Here is a 14,976-nt window from a genome sequence, read left to right as displayed (position 1 = left end):
GTAAACCTTCTATTTATAGCCAATTATCTATTTCCTTTCAACATTAGTTTTAATTATTAGTTATGTTTTCATTTAAAAAAAATCATTTTCCTGATTTACTCAATATGCCATTTTCTTTAATACTCAAGCAGCCACTATGTGTTTTGTTTTGTTTTGTTTCTGGTTTTGCCACCCGTGTGCTGAACACAAGTGCTCAGGGTCTGTGGCCATAGTTACTTAGGTCCAGTTTTTCATCCGCCAAGTGGTAAAAGTTAATTTCATATTGGGAAAAATGTTGGAATATACAACATGTGATGCAAAACATCCCTTCCCACTCATTTATTTATGTATTTTTTTCTTCCGTAAAGTATAGTACATGCCTAATGCCTTCTCACATGTATTAATTTAATGAAATGCCTCTTTACAAGGGTTGCTTGCTAATGATAGGATTTGAGTTCTGGCAGGCAATATTTAGGGTATTTATTTTTAAATAGGGATAATAGGTGTATTTATGGGCAAATGGTCCCATTTCTCTTAGAGAGTCATGGACATTTTTTGAAGGTTATTTTCTTGTAAGTATAAGCTTCTTCCTGGGTGTAGAGCCATTAAGAGTGAATCTAATTTCAGCTCACAAGCAACATACCAACTCTTTGCATTCACAGTGATCTATTTTTTACCAAAGACTGGTAGTCAGTGTGGTCACAAGTCTATAAGCTGTGCCTGGAGTGGAAGGAAAATACGTATAATATTTACATATATAACTTTTGATATGTTTATATTAAATATTTAATAATTCAAATAGTCAGAGCAGTAGTTTCCACTTTTTAAAACAGTATAAAGACCAGTGACAGTGACAAAGTACCTATTTCTGCCTTGCCTCTAAAGAAAGCATAATTAATCTTTCAGAAGACATTTATTAACCCAGAGGATGATTTCACAATGTGGAATCTACCTGATGTTCTCTTCAGTCAATATGTGTTTAATTCTGACCTTGGAGACACTACCTCATAAGGGACAGACCAACAGCACGAAAGTGACAAAAGAGCCTCTGAATATTCTTAGTGGGGATGACAGTCCTGAGCAGGGTAAAGCCATAAAGCCAAGGTCAGTGGTGAGACGCTGACTTGGCCAAACTTTGCCAGCTTAACCAAGCGTGAAAACAGATCTCCAGCCAAGTCTGTCGTGGTGGCAAAGGAAATTCGGAGGAGGCTTCACTCCACAGTTGGCTTTGAATGTGCAACAGTTGGTTAGCGCATTGTGATTATGAGAATAAGACCAGGGACATAATCCCAGTCTCGCCCAGTTAACATCATGTATTTCCATGACCACCAACTGCACCATTAGCCTTGCCAACAATATTAGAAATGCTCACATTTGGTTACCAGGACAATTGAGCAAGAAGCAGCTCAGTATAACTGTACTCAAAGCTGTGGATAAAAAGACTTTGATGACCAGGTCAGCATGATTAAATTTGTATACATCTACATTTTATCGTTTTTCTACCTATACTGAATTTTATCATTTTAATTTGGGCTTAGATTAAAATAATGTATCAATGGGCAAGGCAGTAATCTAAGTCAATAGACTGATTTTTACCACAGGGACCCATGGGGAAGTTCCTGGAATTTAGAAGATGAGATTCCTTCATTCTGCATGCTTAGCTTTCCTAGTTAATGTCCAGCTGAGTTATGGTGTGTAGGAGAGTCCAAGCTTTCAAGTCAAAATCTTCACACTCATGATTTTCAGAGGTGAAACCATATGATTTAGAGGAGTATAGACTCCAAGTCTCCCCTCTCCTCAATTTCCCTGATAGTTAAATCATAAAATAAGGGTAAGTGGAGAAGCTTGTTGATATTAGGCTCCTTTCAATCAGATAATAAAATAGCAATTTGCAAGCTGTGAAATTACTTTCAGAGCTATGCGGGGGTACATGTGAGTTGAGGACAACTGCTGTTCTAGGTGGTTTCTTTGCTGAGAAATGGTGCTGATGGAGACGTCGCAGTGGCCAGAGGTGACAGTGAAAATGATGGTGGTGTGGGCGTTGGTGATGGAATGGGTGGTGGAGGCGAGGATGAGGGAGACGGTGGGAGTCTTGGTGGTGATATCAGAGGTGGGGATGGTGCTGGCAGTGGTGCTGATGTAGATGGTAGTGAAAAGGTTGTGGTGATCAATTATGGCAGGTGGGGCTGTTGACAGCGAAGCAGAGGTGATGGAGGAGCCTTTGATGGCAGAGGTAATGGTGGCAGTGGAGATGGTATCAGAGATGGATGTGAGATGTTTGGGTTGGAAATGGTGGGCATTGTGCAGGGGATGAGTTGCTACCTTTCTCTGAGCATCTCTTTTCTGTGTGAAAAGGACAATCAGTGTTAGAACTCAATCTTCTGTTGCTGCCATAACAAATCACCACAAAGTCTGCCACGTGGACCATTGATTATCTCATCGTCCATCCTCCAGAAGTCCAGCTTGACTCTTCTGGCCTCTCTTCTCTCCAGGTTTCCCAAGTCCAAAATCAAGGTGCCAGTTGTCTCTGCTCTTAGGGGGATGCTGTGAGAAGAACACTTTTCGGAGCGCATTCAGGCTCCTTGCAGTTGGAGGTCTGAGGGCCCCGTTCTCTCGCTGGATTTCAGCAAGGGCTGGTCTTTGCGCCTGGAGGCTGCCCACACTCCTTTTCAATGCAGCCGCCCTCCAGCAATAGTGGGTCAAGTCCATCATCCTTTCAATTACTGTGCTCCCTTTCTGCCATATTTCTCTGACTGCTTCTTCTGCCTTCCTCTTCTGCTGAAAGGGCTCATGTGATTACGTGGCACCTCCAGATAATCGAAGAGATCACCCCATTTCAAGATCGGCCGATTATTATCTTTAGGTACACGTGCACATTTCTTCACAGTAGTAACTAGCCTGCGTTAGTGTTTGGTTGACTAACAAGGGACAGGAGACTTGGGGGTACGTCTTGAGAATTCTATATATATATAAAATCTCCAGCACCTCCTTTCAGTTTAATGGATCTTCAGTTTGCCAAATGGACTGGAAATTAGGTGATCTAAATTTTCATTGAACGCTCAAAGAGATTGCCTTCTAAATGGTCTCCCTAGTTTCAGTTACATAGCTGTAAGAGTCAGCATCTCCCTGGACCTTTATTTACCTGGTATCTCCCCACCAGATATTATCCCTGAGGTCTTAAAATGTCAGCATGCCAGGCTGGGGACCATAAACCTGCCTGATACCTTTTTCTTTTCCTGACCTCCCTATAGGACTTGCCTGCCTCATTTATTTTGAACCAAGCATATGCTTCTTTGTACTATTATCTATCATACATATATTTTTGTCATGTCCCATAGATTCTAACTTCCTGGGAATTGGTGTCATATTTTATACTTGTTTTTCATTTTTGCACTAGAGAGGAGTGGAGAAGGAGGTATTGTCTTAATAGCATCACTAGTATAATACTCAGGGCACTGGGGGTTGAAAATTTTGTTATTACAACAAAAGATTCGGACTATAAAATCTTCATGCACCCTGGGAGAAAGAACCTGAGCAATAAATAAGGCTAGGGCTGCAGCAAACAAACAATAACATCAACAGCAAAACCCAAATTAAAAGCCCTACCGATTCCCTTGTGTCTTTTTGTGAAATCTCCTCCAAGACTAGATGTCTGGATGAAAAGCATTATTTCCTTACATCTTCTTTGTAGTGATGCCAATGCCCTTCAGACAAAGACCTCCAGAAACTCAGCTGTAGTTAAACAATTTGGGTTTGTATTTTTGTTGCAGAAAAGGAGACTGTGTACCATGAAAAACCCAGGGGGTGTTTCAGTAAGAGGGTTTTAGAAAGAACCTGTTGCAAGAATTGGGCTTCAGTTGGGTGCTTTAGAGAAGGGCTAAGGAAGAAAGAGTTTGCTCTAAATTAGATCAGGCAGGACCATTTTGTGATTATCTCAGTACATCGTACCTATAGAGGGAAGATTAGGACAAAGATCCAGCTCTAGTGGGTAAATAGCTGTCTACCGTTTTAGCCAAGAGAGGGTGGCGTTTGGTATTTTGTGCGTGGATTTTTTTTAATCTGTGCTTTAGCCAAATGATGAAGTGTGAAGTGGCTTTGTTTTGACTCTTTCGTCATGGTCTCAGGGTAACCTTGCCTAGGTCTGGCATTCTGTAAGATGGGTGATGCCCCACAGAGCGTCATGGGCTAGTGATGTGTCCAGGCTTCCTTCTGGATGTCAGATTCACTTCTTTCCTTACTTTCTCAGAGATATACCAGTGGTTTTATTTCTGAACCCAAGAAAAAGTTTCTTTATGGCTATAATGAAATGATTCCTGATATAAATTGTATTTATTGATCTTCTCTTTTCTAATTTTCCAGTTTGTTTCCTTTATTTTATTTTTTAAATTCTTTTTCAAATTCTTTTCCCCTTTAGGTTGTTACATAATACTGAGCAGAGTTCCCTGTGCTGTATAGTAGGTCCTCGTTGGTGATCCATTTTAAATTATGTATTTATTGATCTCAATTCCAAAGTACTGTTTATAAGTATATGATGATGGTGATGATGATTATAATGGCATTAATAATAATAATACCAATGAAAGGAAAGCAGAGGACATGAGATGGGAAATGAGGGACGGGTGAGAATACCTCGGCGAGTGCTAACCATACCCCAACAACTGCTTTATCTTGTCTAATATACATGGAACCATTGAGGGTCGGTATTTATTATCTGCATTTCTCATATAAGGACATTGAGAGGCCAAAGTTTGGTTAATTTGAGGGAGATAGCAGCTTATAATAAGTGAGTGTCTTTAGTTGATTCCCCAGAAGCAGAAGATTCATATAAAAGTTGGGTTTTGGGGGGAGGTATGATTGACATATAACAGTAGGTCAGTAGAATGCATGTTTTCTAAAGAGTTTTCCCCAGGAAATACCAGTGGGGACTTAGGGAAGTGAGATGGGGAAGGAAGGAAGGCCAAGGAAGAGTCAGGCATTCAACAAAGCCCCACAAAGAGACTCACAAAATAAATAAACAAAAATTTTTTAAATTATTCAAAATCACACACACACATTTTCAGGAGGAACAAGAGGGTCCATGAACTCCTAAAGGATGGAAAGTCTCCTCGTCCACAAAGTGGGAGTCTGTGGTCCAGCAGCTCTCAAGTGTCAGCAGAATCAGCAACACCCAGAGGGCAGGTTGAAACATGGAGCTTCTCATTTAGTAGGCGTGGGGCGGGACTCAAGAATTTTTATTATTTTTAACCAGTTCCCGAGAGAAGCTGCTACTCTAAGGGCACCACACTTTGAAAAGCACTGATACAGACCGAGGACAGCCCTTCAACCAAAGACACAGATGCCGGCTGTCTGGAGTGAAGCGTGGGAGATGACAGCAGCTGCTCCAGCTTGGACCTCCATCTTTCTGTGTCCAAATCTGGCCTCTCAGTGTGTGCGGGATAAGACTTCTTAACTGGGTAGCACAAGAAGCCACGGAAGGAACCTATCTGAGTCTTGTCTATGTTCACTGAAGATGAGGCATCAAACTGCACAGCTGGTTTAGAAGATGATTAGTGTGAGACATAGAAGAAAATAAAAATATGTATTTATATACTTGGCATTTGGGTTGGCACTTCGTGTTTTCCTCCGTGCTGAGGCCCCAAAACCATAGCTGCACGTTTTCACTACCTTTAACCAACTCGTTCTAGCTGCCAGGTTCCAGAAGAACCACCTGCCATCACAGTATTCTGTATGCTATGGATCTCGGTTTAGTTTTAGTTTCAAATAATTATTTTATTCAGTAAAGGTGACTATTTTTTAAGTGGCTAACCAAACGTGATTTCATATTAATGACGTTCTAAGATCTATCCTATTGAGAAATTCACAATTCATAGATTAGTTCATGGATACCTTGTTCTAAATTTGGGGTTTGGGGAATAGATCGCTCTACCCAGGACCATAAAAAGCCCCATTTCTCCTGACCAGATTTCAACCAACAAGAGAGTTCCTCGTCACACTGGGAAGAGCACAGAGAGCAGGAATGTTCTGGAAAGAGTTGAGGATGAAAGTGGATGCAAGTCCCAGGATTATCTGTGTTACACTTTTTTTCCCATGGGCAGTCAGGATAATTCTTGTTCTGTGTTGACTCGGGCCATACGAGGGCTTTCCATATGTTTACACACAAATCTTCACTGCCTCCAGTGAGGTAAGTACATCAGGGTCTGGCAGAAGTAAAGGCTGTTCCATGCATTTTTCATGAGAAAAATTTCAATAAAGTGAAATAACTCGGTGTCCCAAACACTATGCCAACAAATCACAAGAAAGCCTGTTTACATTTGGATTGTGTAACCAGCAGAGCTTGGATTTCCTACATTCCAAGGCTGCTAGCCAGCCCTTTCAGTTAAGCCATTAAAAAAAAAAAAAAAAAAAGTTCAATTAAAAAAAAAAAGAACTGTTTGAAGAACTACCTGGGAAACATATGTCATTAGAAAATTTCATTTAAAAGGATTTTTTGAAAAACAATTACCATCATATATAGGATTTCAGTTTATACAGGCAAAGTTCGTTGGGACTTTGACCCAAATTATCTCAATTATTCATATGTCACAAATACCAGAAATATCCATATAGTTGAGGCAAAAATGGTTTGTTCTTAAATTTTCTGAACAAGAGTCATTCTTCCATACCTACTAAACACTGTGTATAATCCTTCAAATGTACGGCGAAGACATAATTTTAAAGTAAATAAATAAATACATAATAATTGGACTTGCAAGGGAGAACATAAATATAACATATTTTCCAGTGTCAGCTAATATTCTTCTATAGAAAGTCGTGATTTTCAAAGTATGGTCTCTAGATCAACAATATCCACGTCACTTGGGAATTTGTTAGTATGCAAATTCTAGGGGTCCTTCTCCAGACGTACAGAATCAGAAACTTTAGGTTTAAGGGCCCAGTAATGTGTATTTTAACAAGGTTTTCTGGTGATTCTGATCTAGGTCAGAGACCCAGCAGATACTACTTGGTGCAAAATGATAACCATAGAACTCAGGATAGTGGGTAACACAGGGTGATACCACAGCAGAGATAACTATTTTATTTTATTTTATTGTTTTTGTTTTATGTAAGCATATGCATAAATAGAAAAAGAGAGAAAAGAGGAGACAGAGAAAGAATAGAGAATTTTAGCAGTGTTATAGGCTACTTATTTTTGCCACATGCTTTTCAGGTTTTTTCCAAGATTCTTCATTGAATACGTATTCGTTTGGTGATTGGAACTATGTTATTAAAGAGAAAAACAAGAGGTATCGTTGGGCACATTGTGGCACATTTAGAAGTTGCGCCAGGTTCTAGCGCAGCGACGTACGAAGCAAACATCACCCAGGGTGTAGCAGGTGCATGTGAGTGGCTCTGTTCTCTTCATAAAGCATGGAAACTGTCATCACACAGCTTATAACCACATTTTCACCTGCCCTTATGGTAGGTGTTTTAAACTGCTGGCACACAGCTGACTAAGACTCGGCGAGACCCAGGCTGAAAGGGACGCTGCCGCAGGGACTTTCTTGTTTACAGTCCTTCTGGGAGTCCAGAGGCTCTCTTGCTCTCGTTTGCAAATGGAGGTATCCATGGCTTCTTTGTTAGACCGTTTGATACTTGACCTTTGTTTTCCTTTTAATGACTGAGATGGTGAATACTTACATTTTGGGAAATATCTGAAGCCATCCTTGGAGAGTTAAGAGACAGAAATCAGACAGGTCTTTCGGAATGTCTGACTTGGTTCTATGCTGCAGTTGCCAAGGGATTCAGAGGCAAATTCTGTCCTCCGAAGTGTATGAGTATTTTTATTGCTGCTATAACAAAGCGTCAGAAGCCTAGTGTATTAAGAAACCACACTGATTTATTCTCTTACAGTCCTGGAGGTCAGAAGTTCTAAATTCAGGGAGTTGGTAAGGCTGCTTTCCTTCTGGAGGCTCCGGGAGAGAATCCATTTCCTTGCATTCTCTAAGCTTCTAGATGCCGCCTACAGTCCAGGGTTCATGGCCTCCTTCAGTCAATCGGACCTCCGTTTCCATCACCACATCTCCTTTTACTTTGACCCTCCTGCCTCCCTCTTAACTTGTGAGGACCACAGTGATCACACTGTGCTCACCCACGTAATCCAGAATAATCCTCCCATCTCAACACCTTTAACTTCACCATATGTGCAAAGTCCCTTTGGCCATGTAAGTAACATATTCACAGGTTCTGGGAATTAGGACATAAGCACTTGGGGGGAACCATTATTCTGCACATCATACAAAGGAGGAACGTTCTCAATGCTGAATTAGATTGTTCTTTATCCGCGTAGCAAAAGAATATTGAACTCCTCTGATTCCTGTCACATTTGCAAAAGATGGACAGACAGTTCTCAAGGGTTGTATAAATATTACCCTTGACAATTACAAGGTCCAGGCAGCGTGCTAGTGAAGAAAACCAAGCTTATTTGGTGATATTAACTTGAATTTACAAAACTTTGTGAATTGAATAAAATAACACTCATGTATTTGCCTATTATAAAGGTTATACATGGTGATTAAGCATTAACATTAATATTAAAAATGCAGATTAAAAAAGAATGATGGTCTCTTGGATATATATATGCATATTATTTTTGGTTTTTACAAAATCGGACTTTCGTGCAGGTCATGTTTTGCAAATCTTGTCATAAGTTTCTTGGAAAATCTTTTCTGATAGTATTATTCATTTACTAAATTCCACAAAATTACAAATTATTACATAATTTATCCACTATTATTGGAGATGTATGTTGTTTGACTCTTTTAATTACATAAAAAAATGTTATGTTGAACATTCTAGCAGGTAAATATCTATCTGTGCATATTCATGATTATTTCCGGGAAGTAAAATAACTAGGACAAAGAATGGCTGAATATTTTAAAAATACTTACCTCCCTATTGGTGACATCAATGCCTTAAAATCAAACGTAGGTGATAATAGAAAGACAATGTTTGGAGCCATCCCATTAGCTTTATAAGAATTTTTTCTGTCACTTCTTTGGAGATAGAAATCTCATAGTCAACTGCATTCGTTAGAGAATAGAGCATCTGTACTCTAAAGAGATGGTAAGTAAGTGTATTTGGGTTCTAGGTCTTTAAACAGCCTTCATTTAAAATGCATGGCATGACTTAGAAAACAAATTTAAGGTTACCAAAGGGGAAAGGCTGGGAGGGATAGATTAGGAGGTTGGGATTACATATACGCACTCCTATATGTAAAGTAGATTATCAACAAGGACCTACTGTAAAAAAAAAAAAAAAAAAAAAAAAGGACCTACTGTAGAGCACAGGGAACTCTACTCAATACTCTGTAATAGCCTATATGGAAAAAGAATCAGAGGAAGAATAGATATATGTGTATGTATAACTGAACCACTTTGCTGTACACCTGAAACTAACACAACATTGTAAATCAGCTCTACTCCAATATAAAATAAAACGTTTTAAAAATGTATGGCATGTCATTTCATCTCTATGGAGAGGGACTACAGTGCTTTGCTATGAGTAGAGACATCTCTCAGTGGTGAATGTAAGCAGACTGGGAAAGGTGGACAACTCCAGGAATTACCAGCAAAAGCATGGGCTGGACTGAAGACAAATGAAACTTGTGTTAAAGGAAAATATCTACAGGGAGAGTTTGCAAAGGCATGAAAATTAAAGGTAATGTTCATCAGTGTAGCCCAGTCATGAGCTGTGGCTACTGCCCTGCAGATATACATGCCTGTAAGGAAGAAGAAAATATTTTTTCTGACCTTGAAGCTTATGATCATTGAATGCTGAAACCTTAGAAATCATTTGGATGACATCTGTCGAAAATTACAGGATAAAAATAACAGCTAACTGAATGTTATTACTGTATTCCAGATACAGTGTTAAATGCTTACGTACACTGTTACCAGTGTTCCTCACGGCATTTTTAGGAAGGAGAGACCCCCATTCTACAAATGTAAAACTGAGGCTAGAAGACTTCCCAAATTTAGAACTTGAAGATGATCATACAGTTAATAAATGTTGGCCCATGTCTGAATAACACCAAAATCTATCATCTTAGATGCTTATTTGGCTTCAGGAAAGTAAAAGAGAGAAGTGTGTAGAAAGGAAGATTTTGAAATTAGTTAATGATTAAATCACTTTTTGAACTATTTGAATGATGATGACATACTCATGATATAAGAGAAACAAGCCAATCTCTTTTTAATATAATGTGAAATCATTTTTTAGATCAACATGAAGTTTGCAAAAGATAAAGTTGTGTGTGTGTGTGTGTGTGTGTGTGTGTGTACACAGCCTTGTATACAGCAGTGGTCTTTGATAGAGTCATAAATGATTTAAGTTTACTTCATTATTTTGCATTTTCTATAATGAAGGTGATAGTCCATTTTATGAGTTCCTTTTTAATAATCCACAGAATGTGTAACCATTTATCTTTAAAAAAACAGAAAGTGGGGTGGCTGACTGAAAGCTTTATTGAATTTTCCACAAATATGCACAAGGGAAAGTGATCATTTTTCTAATTAATAGTACAGATATGGAGTTAGACATAAATTCCTTCTGTGCTGTTTTTAATTTGTGAGACAAACAAAAGTTACAATACCTAAGATGAATTAGGACAAATCAGTCCATGACATACTTTATCTTTCTCTTGAAACAATTAGTAAATACACACATGCAGGAATAAAACATTAACCTTACACTGAATTCTTGTTACAGAACTCAAACAAGCCTTCTGGAAGCTGCTACCAAAGATTTAAATTACCAAATATTTTGCAACAATCGACATAGGTTGAGATCCATTTCTCAGAGAGTTCAGGGGTTTTGAGCATGGGCCACCTGTTCTCCTTGCTTGGCCCTGCAATAAACCTTTCTCTGCTCAAAAAAAACAAGAAAAACAGACTTGATTCTCTTAACTTTAATCTTACACATACTGCAGCTGCAAATGGCTGAAAACACATTGTTTTTCAATCAAATCAAAGTAGACCTTAGGATCTAGCAAATGTCTGTAACAAGTAGAAATGGCAACATAAGTTGAAGTCCTGGGCTTCCTTGGAGATGTAGACTGCCTTTGAACATTATATTGGTCTCAGTTTGGGAACTGAAAATCACTTGTAATGAATTCAATGCAATTTCTTTAATCTGTGAACTCGTGGAGTTAATGCAGGTAAGGTTATTTGTTTTCAATGAGCCATTTAATATCCTGAAGGAGGGTTTTTGTAATCCCTAATTAATTTTTGCCCTCAGCCCACCAATTGATTAATAACCCAGGGGAGTGAACAGGCAGCCTCCTTCCCCTTCCAAATAATTGCTACCCCAATAGCAATGTCACATGCAAAACCACCACCGTTAAAATAATAACAAATCTGGGTAAATGATGACGGCCTTAACGAGTCAAACAGATTTCAATTCTTATTGATTAATTGGTGAAATTTATATCATAACCACTGCAAATCTACCTTAAATAAATGTAGGCATGGAGAAGGGAGCTGTGATTTTTAATGAGACTACTTCAACTATCCATACAAATGTTTCTTTTTTTCATGAGCAGAATATATAACATGGGCCTGTGCAAGATGACTGACTGCTATATTTAACTCAGACAAATGCATAACAAATCACTATTCTGCAGCAAGAAGGCACACCTCATAGGCTCCTGTTTCTTTCTTTCCTTTTTTTTTTTTTTCTTTCATTGGGGCCTGGATATAAGACCACAGCCATCTAAATAATCCTTCAGAAATAAGCCAATGAAATTGTGAGTCTGACAACAGACACAGTATTATAGCTGCAGCTGCTAATGTTTCCATAGTCCAACCACCTTTCCAGTAAAAATTTTATCCTGGGGGAAAGTCAGCAACTAAGATTTTAACTACTTTTCTGCAATAGAAAAGTTTGGAGAAATTGGGCCTTCATAAATTTCAATGTTTATGGCCTTTATTTTTCTTATAGAATTACCCACCCATCAAGTATATTGTGAAAATACCACCACTGTATGACTATGTTCCCATATAATTAAATTCTTTAAAAACATTCGGATGATGAACAATGAGACTACCTCCTAAGAAAGTACAGAATTCTAAAACAATTATCTTGTTTTCTGTATTACTTGCTATGTTCATAATTGTTGAATGACCGTTTCAATTACACGAATATTGGAAACTAAAAAAGTCTGTAGATGTTTTGGCCAATTACCTGAACTGTGCACATTCACTAACTAGCCTGCTCTGTTTGGATGGAATTCTAAAAGGTTAGAATGTTTGGATCTTGCATTCTTCCTGTTCTCTTTGCAGAAATAGTATTTATTTCTGCATAGCCAGGAATTTATGAACATATTTTCAATGGATACCATGCTAATACTGGGATTATGACATAGTGACCTTATTCTTTACTACCTGGGAATCTACACGGGTATTGGAAAGAAAGATCATTTACAATAAATGGCAAGCGACCTCTGGAACTTTGGTGAGAATATAAATAGTTACAACTGTTAAAAGGAAAATTTGCATTATTTATCAAAAGTTTAAATGTGAGCACCCTAATATATTAGTTCCAGTAATACATCCATATATATGTATGTGTAGCAAAATTGTGTTTAATGATGTCCATCATGGTATTATTTGTAATGGCAAAGAACAACAATCTATGAAAGGATTGTCAAAAGGAAAACGTTTATAATCTTTGCTTATCCTGAGTTCTTCCAAAGAACATAGCCTGAGGAGATGGCTTGCCTGTAGGTTTATTTTGGGAATGGATCCCAATCAGTGGGAGTAGAAAGAAGGGAGTTAGAGAAAAGGAGGGGACATATTATTTCTTTTTTTTTTTTTTTTTTTTTTTTTTTTTTTTTGCGGTACGCGGGCCTCTCACCGCCGTGGCCTCTCCCGTTGCGGAGCACAGGCTCCGGACGCGCAGGCTCAGCGGCCACAGCTCACGGGCCCAGCCGCTCCGCAGCATGTGGGATCTTCCCGGACCGGGGCTCGAACCTGCGTCCCCCGCACCGGCGGGCGGACTCTCGACCACTGTGCCACCAGGGAAGCCCTATCACTTTTAAATCGAGTTTGTTTAATGGCAAAAAATATAACCTATCATGGTGAATAATCCTTGTGCATTTAAATGTGCGTTCTGTGTATCGGGTGGAATGGTCTCTAGTTGCCAGTTAAGGTCAAGTTGGATGATAATGCTGTTCAGGTCTTCTGTGTCCTTTTAGGTTATCTGATTAATTTATTATTAAATTCTGAGAGAGGAGTGCTAAAGTCTCCAACTGTAGTTGTAGATCTGCCTCTGTCTTCTGTTCTATCAGTTTTTACTTCATGCATTTTGAAGCCCTATTTTATGTATATATATACATTTAAATTATGTCCTTGGTAAATCAAACCCTTAGCCACTTTGTAATGTCCTTCATGATTTCTGGCAATGTTCCTTTTACAGTGTCTATCTGATATGATAGTCATTCCAGCTTTGTTTTGATTCTGGTATGATTCCTTTTACTTTAGTCAGTCTGTTTTTTTCTTGCAGTGGGTTTTTCATGGACAGTATATAGTTAGGTCTTACTTTTTTATCCAGTTTGATCATCTCTGTCTTTTAATTCATTATTTTTGAATAATTCTTGGATGTTACCTCTTCAAATTCTGCCCTCTTCTCTCTCTTCTGGATCTTTAATTACACCTATGTTAGGCCATTCAGTATTGACCTACAGCTCTTGAATGATTTGCAGTTTTCCCACATTTTTTTCACTTTTCATTTCTGTTTCTTTCATTTCTGTTTACCTGTCTTCAGGTTCACTAACTCTTCCTGGAGGTGTCGAGTTGGTTATAAAGGAATGTACAGCTACAATAATTCAGTTAGTAGACTATGTCCTCACTACTTAAAAGACAAACCAAAGCTTAAATATCACTCTCTCCCACTCCACGCACACCCTTTTTGTTAAGATTCCAGGAATATGGAATAATTAATATGATCATTTTAAGTGTCTAGAAGTGTCCATCCTAGTAAAAATTAATTTACACCTGAAGATGCTTTGTTGAAGCTTTAAGAATATTTGCCAATGAGTATTTTAAGCTCTTCTGTTAAGATTCACTTCATTTTTGTCATATGGCCACAACCTCAGTTTGACATGTCTTAGGTAAGAGCTACCCACATCCCTATAAATGTTGATACGGCATAAGTGAGAGGTCAGTGAAGATTTTTCAGCCTGCTGGAAGCCATAAGTATGCATATAGGAAAGGGAAAGTTTTTTTTTTTAATTTTTGAAACAACAAAGAAAAAAAGCAAAGAAAGGGAAAATAGTATAAATGCTGCCCCAGAGGCTTGTGTATTTTTTAAGTGCCTGGTTATCTTACATCTACTTGTCTCCACCTCCATTCCCATATGTATTTTCTAGTTACATATTTGTTGATGTTATTCGTTCTCGACATTCTTCCTTTTAATGAATTAAATATCACCAGTCTGATGGCTGTTATTCTGAGGTAAACTAAAAAAACACTTATTATGAGCATACTTGATTTATTATAGCGCCCCAAACAATCATGATACAAGATGATACAAGATGGCTTCCATTACCTTAATCCTCACCGTTTGCAGAGTTTCAAATACATTTTGGTGAAAAAAAGGAATTAGGAGTAAATAAATAACAAAGTAACTTTCCTTTGGGTTTTGGAAAAAGATAGACTTTCATTAGGTTCACATTTCACACTTTCTCATGTTTCTTTTTATACGTGTTTACATATTTGTGAGATGGCGGACTAGGGCTTCGGGGTGAAATATTTCGCTATGGACGATTTTTCTCTGTGCAAATCCGTATGGCCTAGTTAATAGAGTTATAGAGTTAAATTTGCATACTTACTCTGGGAAATTCAAGGATTTTCTAGGAATTCCATCTGCAAGCATGTTTGGGTGTCCTACGGACACATGAAATAGAATTTGGAGGGACTTACCTGGTGGTCCAGTGGTTAAGAATCCACCTGCGAATGCAGG

Source organism: Kogia breviceps, chromosome 19 (assembly GCF_026419965.1).
Source record: "Kogia breviceps isolate mKogBre1 chromosome 19, mKogBre1 haplotype 1, whole genome shotgun sequence".
Taxonomy (NCBI): domain Eukaryota; kingdom Metazoa; phylum Chordata; class Mammalia; order Artiodactyla; family Physeteridae; genus Kogia; species Kogia breviceps.
Note: the sequence above shows the minus strand (reverse complement) of the source record.